General features: G+C 40.9%; 1 protein-coding gene across 2 annotated transcripts in view; it reads left to right on the top strand.

Annotated features, from left to right (window-relative positions):
* Positions 1-13,505: 13,505 nt before the first annotated feature.
* IRF2 (interferon regulatory factor 2) overlaps positions 13,506-15,028 on the top strand; it is a 67,700-nt gene continuing 66,177 nt past the window's right edge. Inside the window, exon 1 of one of the 2 annotated variants that reach the window (XM_067468732.1) lies at positions 13,506-14,068. The gene's annotated coding sequence lies outside the window, so the exon portion shown is untranslated. The remainder of the gene's footprint in view (positions 14,069-15,028) is intronic. The other variant, XM_060778646.2, reaches the window with a different exon arrangement.

The raw sequence follows: 15,028 nt of genomic DNA, 5'->3' as shown, positions 1-15,028 counted from the left end.
AATCATAACCCAGCATATGGTGTTGTATCATCTCAGTGCACATTAGTGAAGCGTGTTATCTGGGCATGACATCATTACCACCGGGTGTCACTAGAGATAAAGAAATAATCCACACAAATGCGAAAGTGAAATGCCACATGCTGTGTGAAATGATCTCACTTTACATCTAGAAGTTCACCTTTGGTTGAAATCCTCACTTGGACGTAGATCCTATTGAAAAAAGACAATTCTGTTTTGAATATGTATTCTTCATGCTGCAACAGACTCAGTGAAATAGCTCACCTTTTGGACTTTGTTATATGTCAGATACAGCTGTAGGTGATGGAAAACTATCGGTCTCAGGAAGATGAATACCCACATATAGATGAGCTGAGATCCTACTTCCTTTTCCTATTCGATCCTACAACGACATAGTTAAGAAATCTCTCTTTTGCAAACCACCAACATTGCATAATTAATTGCTTGTCTGCAAACATACTTGCTGTTTCTTCAGTATCAGTGAATCAAAATGGATAACTGAAGGAATTGGGTAGTAGTCATAACAGTAATAGTTGTTATTGGCTGGCATTCTGTTAGATATTTATGTCACTGCAAGTGTAAAGGTGAATTTCAATGTTGCACAACATTTGTATTCTCAAGAGGGGGGCGCTCGGGGACCATTTTGCAAACATGACTACTATGCATTGTGTCTCAAACACATTAGGGTGCGTTGCGCATCAAGACACACTGTATATTGGGACACTGCACACTAAAAACCTCTGTTGCACAACAGATCATCTTTGACTGTGTTCCTTTGAGCATCATTGCGATTCACTAGTGACTTTGCTTCATTATCATACAGTTTCTGGTATTTCCTTATGGGTTCCTTAAATACTTCCCTGCTTAGCAGTACCTATTTATCTAATCACATTGCTGTTTTCTAAACTGCTAGATAGAGTTGCACCCCAGGCCTGAAGTCACCTATGACCATAGCATGACTCAAGAGTCCAGAGTAAAAACAGTTTATTGCAAAAACACACCAAAGATACATAGTAAAAAAGCAGGGATAAGGAAATAAAGTGTGGAATCCAAAAAGTCAGCAATCAATTGTCTCTTATAAATCCAAAAGCAATACAGTCTAAATATAGTCCCAAAATACAAAAACAGCTTAAATCCATAAGCAAAACTTGAACAAGAATACAAAACATGAACATGGAGAACTCCCAGGATACTTAAATCCAAAACCAAGGCTTGGAACAAGAACTAGAGAAGCCAGGCCTAGCTGTGCTTGAAAGCCATGTTGCCTGAACTGAAATCAGTGCCCTTTAACTCCCAATAAACAGACATTAAAGCATTACATCTGGCTTGGAATCTCTGCTTCCTACAAAGCCATGATGATCCACAAAGCTGGCTATCTGCCTTAATCGGCAAGCTTCTTTGCTTAGATCAGGATTGCCAGGTGCTTTCTTATCAATTCATCTTCACTAGACTCCTTATTTAGAGAGGATGATTCCAACTCCATGACTGGCCTTGAGGTTCAGATGCAATTCTCAGGCCTTGCCTCTGTGCCTGTGTCCCTATCTGAAATGGTTTCACATTCTTGGCCTGCATCAGAATGAATCCCAGGAAAGTCCACAGTCCTGTCTGACTCTAAGACATCAGTGAACCTATCAGCCCCTAGCTGCTGTGACTCCTGTTGAGCTACAACAGGTAGGCAGAAGTTGGGCTAAAGGCCAGGAGCTCACCCTGACCCAGGCTTCGAACTGTCAACCTTTGGGTTAGCAAGATTTACTGCAGCTGGCGATTAACCTGCTGTGCTAAAGGCCGGCCCAATGTGTACATAAAACATAAAAAGGATGCCACTCATTATCTTATCAAGAAATTAAAAGCATATTTTAAAAACATAATTTAACAAAACATAACGTGTGAATAAATAAATAAAACTGAGAACTATTCTATCCACAGATAATGCTGTATTCCTCTGACAATTGTTGAACATTGATTTGGTAACAATGTTACTGATACTGAGCTTAGATTTGGCTTACAGAAGTTGGTTACAATACATCTGTTTTCCATTAAGCACAAGCTTCTTTCGTGCATGTAATACAATTGCCTGAATTCACATGCTCTTTAGTTCTGCTCAAAAGCTTTTCTATCTCACTACCAGAAGATGGCCCACTAACATTTGTTTTGTGCTTCATCTCTCCTCTTTAATTTCAAAGCCATTTCCTTCTCTGTATCCAACAAGTAAATATGGTTCAATAAAAGGGTAATTATGACGTCTTTTCTTGATTAAACTTCAAGCTTTGTGCTGCTGAGTATGAGTATATATAGGTGTGTGAAATTCCCCAACAAAGCCTTCTTGTTCTCTGTGTATGCTCACTCACTATTATTAACACAATATAATATTGTCGTCCTTCCAAATTTGACAGTACAATATTATATTTGTAACCTTTACTAATTGTATACCAAAAAGTCACAGTAAAATTTTGAATTCAAATTTGTACATATTTCAAAAATTTTATATATTTCAGAGCCAAAACAAGCAACTATGCATTTCCTGGTAGAGAAATGCATTTATTGCAATGGGACGTTTTTAGAACCTTGCCATTCTGTATACATCTCAGTCATCTACACCTCTTAATGTCTATTTCTCCTACTCACCCTACCAAAATCTTATTTTCCTCTGTCTCTATCAAACTTTTATCATGTTTTTCTCTGAGTAAAGTGACAAGATCCACTATTATTTCCATTTTAGTTGTCAAACTTTATATTTTTCATGCTTTCTCTAATTCTGTCATTTGGTTCAGTTCCACTCCCACCTAAGTCACTATGTCTTTCATGTCGTTTCCCCCAATATATTCAATCTCATCTGTCTTCTTCTGTTTATTGTCTCAGTCTATTAAAATTATCCGTAGATTTTTTTCTTCTCTCAAGAATCTTTTTATTTTTCCTTAGATAGCACATCTCATACTTCCTCCCTTCTGTGTTGGTTTGTTTGTTTTTGGCTGCACTTTATCTTTGCAACTTGCTACTTACATTCTTATCCCATTCATTCCTTCAAAAATAGGATGAATATGGATTTCTTCCTACTGGTCTCTTTTGAGTTTACGTATCTGTGGGAGGTCCTCCAACCAAACACCAAACATCATTACTCATACTCCAAACACTAACAGAATGGACACCAGGAGATGACCCAAATCCTGTATCCACATTGTGACTGAGTCTCCTTCTACACTGTGATATAAAATCCAGATTATCTATTTTTAACTGGTTTATATGGCAGTTCAGACTCATATAATCCAATTCAAAACAGATAATGTGGATTTAGCTATTTCTTTAAATTGTTTTTTTACTTTGCTGCTTTTTAATTATCTCAAATAAAAGGAGTGTTTTCTTAATCAATGTGTGGTGTTTAAAGTCAGAGAGCTTTTCCTGTCCTGGAGTGCAACAAGGCCTTGCTCTCGATCCCACCCCACTTGCAGGCACGACTGGGGGGGAGGGCCTTCTCGGTGGTGTTCCCTCGGCTATGGAATTCCCTCCCCAAGAAAATTAAATCAGGAAGGAAGTGAAGATATGTTTGTGGGACCAAGCGTTTGCACAATGGTTCCCAGTGGAGCAATGACCTCTCAGTGCAATAATGAACAATGCAAATGACAATTGGAATTGCTCCTGGAATATGCTTTTGTGCTGGTGTGATTGTACCACCTGGTTGTTTTGTTACGTAAACTAAATCCAGATATATCTTCTCAAAGAAATCACAGTGTTTAGTTTACGTAACAAAACAACCAGGTGGTACATTTCTTCCCATTCTAATATTTCTTCTCCTGCCTTGCTAAATGTGAGAGGCACTCAGCCTAATGAATTCTAATGACATAATTAACAAAAGCATATTTTAATTTTAGCTGTAATGAGGGATTCTTCCAAATTAGAGGCAATCACTAGAAAACTCCATAGGTTTGTGAGATCTACTCTGCACACAATATGTTAAAGGATTTTTAGATGGCAATTCCCAGAATCCCCCACTAGCAGCACTGATACAATTTTGTTCTTGACAAGATAAATACAACATCTTGAAGCCATCTGGGACACTGGAAGGGTAGACTCAGGGCCCTTCAACACAGCTATATAACCCGGAATACCAAGGCAGAAAATCCCACAGTACCTGCTTTGAACTGGGTTATCTGAGTCCACACTAGCTTATACTTTTAGGCTATCCCTCATTGTCTGAGTATGATGGCCCTCCAAGTGTAGTGTCTTGGCGGTGGGTCTGTAGCTGAATGTGGAGACCTATTCTTGATCCACATGTTCTTCCGCAGTGAGGACATCGGTTTCTAGGTGGAAGGCAATCCTGGTGAGGGTTGGCTTGATGCACCTTCCTCTTGGCACATTTCTCCCTTTTGCTTCCATTCATGCCTTTTTGAATTCCGCAGCACAGCTGGTCACAGTTGACCTCCAGTTAGAGTGCTCAAGGGCCAGGGCTTTGTAATTCTCGGTGTCAATGCCACAGTTTTTAAGGTTGGTTTTAAGCCCATCTTTAAATCTCTTTTTCTGTGCACCAACATTATGTTTCCCTTTCTTGAGTTGGGAGTATAGTAACTGCTTTGGGAGATGATGATCGGGCATTCAGACTATGTGGACAGTCCAGTAGAATTAATGATGCAGAAGCATCACTTCAGTGCTGATGGTCTTTGCTTCTTCCAGCATTCTGACATTTTTCTGCCTTTCTTCCCAAGAGATTTTTAGGATTTTTTGAAGGCAACGCTGATGGAATTGTTTCAGGAGTTGAGTGTGACATCTGTAGACAGTCCACATTTTGCAGGTGTATAGCAGGGTTGGGAGGACAATCTATTTAAATAAAAATGTAATGTTCGTTTGTGGGATTAACAGGACTCAAAAACCACTGGACGAATTGACACCAAATTTGGACACAAGATACCAACTAAAGCAATGTTTGTCAAACAAACAAACAAACAAATAACCGGAAAGAACTTAAACCTTCACAAACCTAAATGATTATAGAGAGCATGCGTTAAAACAATACCCGCCCCCGCCCCTCCCTCCTGCATGAGGGGGAAAAAACCAATAGCTGAGAGAGAGGCGGCTTGAGAGAGGGAGGGAAAGGTGGCTGGTGCATCCCTCTTGCTACCCCCTGCCTCTCTCTTCCCAAAGGATTCAGAGAGAGGGAGGGAGGGAAAGAGGGAGAGGGAGAGAAGACACCCTCCTCCAGATCCACCCTTTCCCTTTCTTTTTCTTTCCCTCTTGGGTCTTGGCTGTTGGCAGTATGGAGATGCCTCTGCTGGGCTGTTGGGAACTCACACGGGAGGGATTCTGTGTGTATGGGAAGGAATTCTGAGAAATGAAGTCCAGTATTCAAAGTAAGGACAAAAGTGCACGCTCTGTGAATTAGGAAAGGCTGTCCAGGAAGGCACAATCAAAACACTCCCGAAAGATGGCCATCCATTTTTACTTTATAGCAACGTTGGGCTATAATATATCTACAATAATAATATCTATATATCTATCATAATAATGTCTATAAGTCTATTATATATATATATATATATATATGTCTATGATAGCTATATGTCTATAACAATAATATCTAAATATCTCTAATAATATCTGTATGTCTGTAATAACAATGTCTATATGCCTATAATATTATCTATAGGTCTATAATAACATGCATATGGCCATAATTATAATATATATCTGTCAATAATATCTATACATCTATATTAATACCTATATGCCGATAATATCTATGCCTATAATAATAATATCTATATACAGGTATAATAATATGTATATATCTATAATAATAATAATAATAATATCTATAATAATAATATCTACATGCCTATAATAATATCTATAGGTCTGTAATAATATCCATACATCTGTTGCCCGTTTTTGCTTGAAAGAGGTTTAGACCTGTGCTCCTTCTATTTTTTATCAGTTTTATACTAATTTATGCAATGCTTTTGATATGAAATAAATAAATAACATCTATAATAATAATACCTATAAACCTTTAAGAATAATATTTGTGTCTATAATAATAATATCTATATGCCTATAATAATATCTATATGTCTATAATAACAACAATATTAATAATACCTATATAATATCTTTGAACTGGGTTATATGGCAGTGTGGACTCAGGTAACCCAGGGTCCTTCCACATATCTATATAACCCTTTGGCCTCGAGGAGAGTGAAATGCTCCTATATTAGGTTGACACTTTGCCACTTCAGTTGTGTATTGATAGCTTAGAAACCAGCTCTTCCTCTTTTCTTTCTTTCCCATTTCTCCACAATGGGCCACAGCAACACATGGCCGGATACAGCTAGTGGCTTTATAAACAAGCACCTTGGTATCCCTACGGATGTCCCGGTCCTCAAGCACTCTCTGCTTCATTTGGGAAAATGCTGCACTCGCAGAGCTCAGGCAGTGTTGTATTTCAGTGTCAATGTTGACTTTTGTGGAGAGGTGGCTGCCAAGATAGCAGAAATGGTTAACCTTTTCTAATCTTACACCATTAAGCTGCATTTCTGGCATTGCAAAGGGATTAGCTGGTGACTACTGGAAAAACATTTGGTCTTCTCGAAGTTCAATGACAGGCCGAATTTCTTGTATGCTTCTTTGAACTGGGTTATCTGAGTCCACACTGCCATATATTCCAGTTCAAAGATGATAATGTTAGATGTTATTCAGCTGTGTGGAAGGGGCCTCAATGAAACTATTTCATTAGTAATCTAATGAATTATATTGTTTAGTGATATTAGAACCAGGCTGCAGAATAGTTAGTATATTTGTGGGAAGTTAGATCTTGGATAATAATAACTATTTAAGTAGCAAACTGAAATTAATTTAACAATCAGAGATAATTATAGGGAACATATGACCCTGTTGTTGATACATTTTCACTGGCTATTAATTTAGATATTGTATGTGAATGAATATTGTAAGCTATTTTTGGGACCCATATTAGAAAAAATATGAAATAGGAATGGAAAAATAATAAAACAAATTAAAATATTATTTTGTCAAATGGAATCTTTCTGAATTAGGTCATTTAAGGACCAAGATGACAATCATGAGCTATAAATATCTGTGGAAGTGAAACAGACAGATCATAAGCAAAATTAAAATATTCCTGTCACACTGTGTTTTGCGTTTGTCTGGCTGATTGATATTTACTTTACAAATCAATAAATAAAATACTTTGGGAGTTTTGTTTATCACCATATAAATTTGAAGCCATCACTCTCTATCGTTGAAAAGAATCCCCCCCCCCCCCCAATTACACTGTTTTGTTTGTTTTTGTAAAGACCTCTAGAATATTTTTAATTCAGCTGATTTGATATATTGAAAGTGGGAACAGGAATTCTGGAGACAGATGAACAGATATTAACTTTTGCACTGAATAATTGGGATTTCTTCTCTTTCTGCCATTATTTTTCAAGGTATTAATGCTGATTGTATAGGCAAGTATTTTTCAACCTTCTTAATGCCAAGACCTCTTAATACAGTTCCTCCTGTTGTGGTGACCCCCAACCATAAAATTATTTCCATTGCTACTTCTTAACTGTAATGAATTGTAATGTAAATATCTGATATGCAGGATGCATTTTCATTCACTGGATCAAATTTTGCACAAATACCTGATACTCCCAAATTTGAATACTGGTTGGGTTGGGCGGGGATTGGTTTTGCCATTTGGGAGTTGTAGTTGCTGGGATTTATAGTTCACCTACAATCAAAGAGCATTCTGAACTCCACCAACAATGAAATTGAATCAAATTTGGCACACGGAACTCCCTTGACCAACAGAAAATATGGGAAGGGTTTGGAGGGCATTGACCTTGAGTTTTGGAGTTGTAGTTCACAACCAGAGAGCACTGTGAACTCAAACAATGATGGACCTGGACCAAACTTGGCACGGATAATCAATATGCCCAAATGTGAACACTGAGTTTGGGGAAAACAGATCTTGACATTTGGGAGTTGTAGTTGCTGGGATTTATAGTTCACCTACAATCAAAGAGCATTCTGAACTCCACCAGCAATGAAATTGAATCAAACTTGCCACACGGAACTCCCTTGACCAACAGAAAATACTGGTCTTTGGCGACCCCTCTGACACCCCCTTATGACCCCTCCCCCCAGGGGTCCCGATCCCTAGGTTGAGAAACGCTAGCATAGGCTTTAAAAAGAAATCTAATTTATGGAAATAAGCCTTAGGTTTTGGTATATTCCTTGAGCAAAGATGCAAAAAGAGAAGTGGAAGAGTGTCAGAAATGACTCAATGAAAAGAGAAGTAAAGACAGAGAAGCAAAGAAACCAATGAGTCATCTGTGTCCACATCTAGCACAGAAGTTGCAGTTTTTCTTCTTAAAATATCTTTGAAAATGAGTGTGTTGCACAACAAGCATACTATGGTCCACCAAAAATCCTAGCTCTATGAAGTTGGAAGATATACCTGCTTTATACTATCCCTGAAATCATTCTTTAGAGCACTGGTTCCCAACCTGTGATCCGCGGCCTTACCGTTACTACACCATTGCAATGAGAGTGACTGGCCTCATGCAACCGTCTTATAATGCTGAGGCTTATTAAATATGGCTTTCTGTGGGCGAGCAGAGGGCGACTGCTGGGTGGCATATGTTCTGTATCAGAAACTAGCGCTCATGTGGTCTATCCAATGCAATGTTTTGAAGCAGCACCCAAATAACCAAACTGAATCTAAAGTTGACCAAAAACTTTTTTGTAACCCTTTTGGTACTAATGTTTGAGAGTGGTCCCTGGTCACAAAAAAGTTGGGAACCACTACTTTAGAAAGACAGATGGAAGTCCTTTATGAAGAAAGACTACATGAAAAGTCACCGCTATCATTCCTTTAGATCACTTCTTAGAATAATTAGACAAATTCATAATCAACTGGTTCACCTGAGATTTATTTCATAAATATTCTTTATAGACTGTCAGTACATATTTCCAAGGGAGTTAACAATGAAAAAATATACAGTTAACAAGAACAAGTATGTTTTACCATCATCAGATCCTCTGAAGATGCCAGTTACAGATACAGGTGAAATGTCAGGAGAAAGTGCTGCTAGGACATGGTCATACAGCCTGGAAACCACACAACACCAGAGTGATTCTGACCGTGAAAGCCTTTTGAGAATACAATAATTATATATCCGGGGGGTGGGGGGGGTGAGGTGGCATCAGGATCTTAGGCATGCTTAAGAGGGGCATGGCCACGGGATTTTCAAACTGTGCTCTGTGGAGCCCTTGGGGCTCTGTGAATGATAGCAAGGGGCTCTGCAGTGCCATGCTGCTTCCCGTTTCCTCTGCTTTCCTCCTGAGAAATGCAGGGAAATTAAAGTTGTGAGCTGCCAGAAACAACAGCAGCAGCCCAGACTCTTTTCCATGCTGCCCAGACCATCCAGTCCAACTCCCTTCACCAGTGAAGGAAAACTTAATCAAAGCCCTCCTGACAAAGAGCCATCCAGCCATAGATATAGAAAGATATATATATGATTCACACACATACAGATATAGTATCATAGATTTGAGAGAACTCCTAAAGAAGGACAATTATATGTTACATGTTCCAGAGTGGGCAAACCAGACAATCTCCACATCAACACTGACAAAAAAAAACCAGCAAGAAATACTGTTTACTCACAAGCATTAAAAAATTACATATATTCGAAACCAACACTTTCTAATTACTTTATTTTCCAGATCACCAGACTGGGCCGCAGCAACGCATGGCAGGGGACGGCTGGTATATATATAAATTTAATGCTCATTTGAGGGGGAAACATAACTCAGAAACCACTGGATGGATTGACATGAAATTTTGACAGAATACACCTAATAGTCCAACAAGTGTCCATCACCCCTAAAAACACATTAAAAAACCCAGCAGACCAGACTTTAACCCCCCCCCCCAAATAAATCATATATACACATTCATATACATATACACATGCATACATATATATATGTGTGCGTGTGTGTGCATTTGGGCCTTTGGACTGAGAGGGGCGGTATATAAATATGGTAAATAAATATACACAAGCACACACAAATATACACACATACATATACACCTACCCACACATACATATACACATACATACATAAATATATATATCCACTGTTTAAAATCGTGAAAGAGGATGCTGTCAAGGTGATGCATGCCACATGCCAGCAAAAATGGAAAACACAAGAATGGCCTTCAGACTGGAAAAAATCAATTTATATCCCCATACCAAAAAAGGGAAATGCTAAAGCAGGGGTCCTCAAACTTTTTAAATAGAGGGCCAAGTCAAAGTCCCTTAAACTGTTGGTGGACTGGATTATAATTAAAAAAAATGAATTCCTATGCACATTGCACATATCTTATTTGTAGTGCAAAAAACATTTTAAAACAATACAATAATTAAAATTAAGAACAATTTTAACAAATATAAACTTATTAATATTTCAATGGAAAGTGTGGTCCTGCTTTTGGCTGATGAGATAGGATTGTTGTTGTTGTTGTGTGCTTTCAAGTCGTTTCAGACTTAGGTTGACCCTGAGCGAGGGCCGGATAAATGACCTTGGAGGGCCGCATCCGGCCCCCGGGCCTTAGTTTGAGGACCCCTGTGCTAAAGAATGCTCAAACTTTTGTACAGTGGCTCCTATTTCTCATGCCAGTAAAGTAATGCTCAAGATCCTGCAAGGAAAACTCCAGCAATACACGGAGAGAGAGTTGCCAGATGTACAAGCTGGGTTTAGAAAAGGCAGAGGAACAAGAGACCAAATTGCCAATATCCGCTGGATAATGGAGAAAGGCAGGGAGTTTCAGAAAAACATCTATTTCTGTTTTATTGACTATTCTAAAGCCTTTGACTGTGTGGATCATAACAAACTGTGGCAAGTTCTTGGTGGGATGGGCATACCAAATCTCCTTGTCTCTCTCCCGAGGAATCTGTATAGGGACCAAGTAGCAACAGTAAGAACTGACCATGGAACAACAGACTGGTTCAAGATTGGGAAAGGCGTACGGCAGGGTTGTATACTCTCACCCAACCTATTCAACTTGTATGCAGAACACATCATGAGATGTGCGGGGCTTGAGGAATGCAAGGCTGGGGTGAAAACTGCTGGAAGAAACATTAACAACCTTAGATATGCAGATGATACCACTTTGATGGCCGAAAGCGAGGAGCTGGGGAGCCTTCAAACAAAGGTGAAAGAAGAAAATGCAAAAGCTGGGTTGTAGTTAAATATAAAAAAAATCAAGATTATGGCAACAAGAATGATTGACAACTGGGAAATAGAGGGAGAAAACATGGAGGCAGTGACAGACTTTGTATTCCTAGGTGCAAAGATTACTGCAGACAGGAAATCCTAGGTGCAAAGATTACTGCAGACAAGCGTCTCCTGATTTCCTGCAGCCAGGAAATCAGGAGACGCTTACTTCTTGGGAGGAGAGCAATGACCAATCTTGATAAAATAGTGAAGGGTAGGGAATCACATTGGCAACAAAGATCCTCATAGTTAAAGCAATGGTATTCCCCACAGTCACCTATGGATGTGAGAACTGGACCAAAGGGAAGGCTGCGCGAAGGAAGATAGATGCTTTTGAACTGTGGTGATGGAGGAAAGTGCTGAGAGTGCCTCGGACAGCGAGAAGATCCAACCAGTCCATACATCAGGAAATAAAGTCCAACTGCTCATTGGAGGGAAGAATAGTAGAGACAAAGTTGAAGTACTTTGGCCACATCATGAGAAGACAGGAAAGCTTAAAGAAGACAATGATGCTGGGGGAAATGGAAGGAAAGGGGAAGAGGGGCCGACCAAGGGTAAGATGGATGGATGGCATCCTTGAAATGACTGGCTTGACTCTGAAGGAGCTGGGGGAGGTGACAGCCGACAGGGAGCTCTGGCGTGGGCTGGTCCATGAGGTCACAAAGAGTCGGAAATGACTGAACAAATGAACAACAACAATATAAAGAAGGTATATCTTCCAACTTCATAGAGCTGGGATTTTCGGTGGACCACAGTATGCTTGTTGTGGAACACACTCGTTTTCAAAGGTATTTTAAGAAGAAAAACTGCCTTGGACAGCGAGAGGATCCAACCAGTCCATACTTCAGGAAATAAAACCCGACTGCTCATTGGAAGGAAGGATATTAGAGGCCAAGATGAAGTACTTTGTCCACATCATGAACAGACAGGAAAGCTTAGAGAAGACAATGATGCTGGGGAAAATGGAAGGAAAAAGGAGGAGGGGCCGACCAAGGGCAAGGTGGATGGATGGCATCCTTGAAGTGACTGGTTTGACTCTGAAGGAGCTGGGGGTGGTGAAGACTGACAGGGAGCTCTGGCGTGGGCTGGTCCATGCAGTCACGAAGAATCGGAAAGGACTGAACAAATGAACAACAACAACAACAAACACATATATATATATATATGCATATACACAAGTCAGTGAGAGCCGTTCAGCAGTGGAACTCTCTGCCCCGGAGTGTGGTGGAGGCTCCTTCTTTGGAAGCTTTTAAACAGGGGCTGGATGGCCATCTGTCAGGGGTGATTTGAATGCAATATTCCTGCTTCTTGGCAGGGGGTTGGACTGGATGGCCCATGAGGTCTCTTCCAACTCTTTGATTCTATGATTCTAAGTGGACACACATACACAATATACATATACACATATAAACACCGAAATACACAAATATATACACACATATACACACACATGGAGCCCCCGGTGGCGCAGTGGGTTAAAGCACTGAGCTGCTGAGCTTGTTGATCGAAAGGTCGCAGGTTCGATTCCGGGGAGCGGCGTGAGCTTCCGCTGTTAGCCCTAGCTTCTGCCAACCTAGCAGTTCGAAAACATGCAAATGTGAGTAGATCAATAGGTACCGCTCCAGCAGGAAGGTAACGGCGCTCCATGCAGTCATGCCGGCCACATGACCTTGGAGGTGTCTACGGACAACACTGGCTCTTCGGCTTAGAAATGGAGATGAGCACCACACCCCAGAGTCAGACATGACTGGACTTAATGTCAGGGGACTACCTTTACCTTTACTACACACACATATACACAAATATATACTCACACATAAACAGATATACACAGACTAGGCCACAGCAATGTGTGGCAGGGGATAACTAGCAATATAATAATAATACATTTTATTTATACCCCGCCACCATCTAACATGAGGCCAAGCCCAATAATAATACAGCCAAGTTAAACACAAAATAACAGAAAGTAACAAAATAAGTAACAAAATAAAACAAACAGTGCAAAACAATATCATTATAGTGTAATAGGAATGACAGTAGGCCCTGCATTGTAGAATGAATGGAGTTGGAAAGTGCCCTGGCTCAAGGCTGGAAGGGATTCTGGGCACCAGGGACGAGAAAAGGGCGAAAGGCCTTGCCAAACTACAACTCCCATGCTGCTGAAATGATGAACCCGGAAGGCGCTCCCAGGCGAAGCCATTGCAGGGAAAGAAGAAAGAGGGAGAAGAGCAGAGGAGGCTGGCTTTCCCTCCTGGAAAGGGGAAGTGAGCCTGGCTTTTCCGCCCTGCTTCCCCTCCCTCTTCCTCCCCTTGTGTTTCTCTTTCTCTGGCTGGAGGGAAGTGAAAATGAAATCGACTTTTCGGAGAAATGATGAAAGCGGCGCCGGCTGCCAATGAGCTTCTGCGGCAAACTTCCGCACCTCTTTCTCCCCTCCTCCTCCTCCTCCTCGTCGTCCTCCTCCTCCCCGCACAAACAAGGCCTGGGAAGAAGGAGAAGGAGGAGAAGGAGGAGAAGAAGAAGGGGAAAGGGAAGGGGAGCCCGAGGAGCCCAGGAAGGGAAGAGGGGCCAGCCAAGGGCTTGGCTCCCCCCAAAGCCCGGCGCCCGCCTTGTTTTGCTTTCGATCTGGAGTCACTCGAGGCGGAATTAACTTTTAGTTTTGCTCCCGCCGCCGCCATCCAACCAACCCGGCCGCCTCTTTCCCTTTCCATTTCGCGTCTCTTGGCAACCGAGGCAACCTTGAGGAAGGAATATCTGCACACCATTCCGGGTAAGGAAAGAGAAACAACCATTGTTTTTGGAATCTGCAAGCCGAGGGAGACATTGATTGATTATTTTTCCTTTCCACATCTCAATAGGAGCACGTGCCAACTGCTTTGCATCTCCAAAGGTTGCCATCAAAACTAGGGGGATTTTTAAATTTCACTTTTGGATTTGCATTTGGAAGGAAAGAAAAGGGTTGGGCTGCTAGGATTGGCTATAGACTCAAGGCCCTTCCAAGCAGGCCCAGGATCCGATCCCAGGTTTTCTGTTTGTCCCAGATTATTTTGCAGTGGAGACTCATATAGCATAAAATCTGGGATCAGATCCTGGGATATAAGGACAGTGTGGTAGAGCCCTTAGAGCCCTTCCACATTTCCTCTCTATCCCAGGATCTGATCCCAGATTATCTGTTTATCCCAGATTATCTGGCAGTGGAGACTCATAATCCAGTTTAGAGCATAAAATCTGGGATCAGTTCCTGGGATATGAGGACAGTGTAGCAGAGCCCTTAGGGCCCTCCCACACTTCCTCTCTATCCCAGGATCTGATCCCAGATTATCTGTTTATCCCAGACTATCTGGCAGTGGAGACACATATAATCCATTTTCAAGCATAAAATCTGGGATCAGATCCTGAGATATAAGGACAGTGTAGTAGAGCCCTTAGGGCCCTTCCACGCTGTCTCTTTATCCCAGTATCTGATCCCAGATTATCTGTTTATCCCAGATTATCTGGCAGTGGAGACTCATATAATCCAGTTTCAATCATAAAACCTGGGATCAGGTCCTGGGATATAAGGACAGTGTAGCAGAGCCCTTTGGGCCCTTCCACACTTCCTCTCTATCCTAGGATCTGATCCCAGATTATCTGTTTATTCCAGATTATCTGGCAGTGCAGACTCATATAATAGTATCAAGCATAAATTCTGGGATCAGATCCTGGGATATAAAGACAGCGTAGTAGAGCC

Source organism: Anolis sagrei, chromosome 5 (assembly GCF_037176765.1).
Source record: "Anolis sagrei isolate rAnoSag1 chromosome 5, rAnoSag1.mat, whole genome shotgun sequence".
Lineage (NCBI taxonomy): Eukaryota > Metazoa > Chordata > Lepidosauria > Squamata > Dactyloidae > Anolis > Anolis sagrei.
Note: the sequence above shows the minus strand (reverse complement) of the source record. Positions and strands in the feature narration are given on the sequence as shown.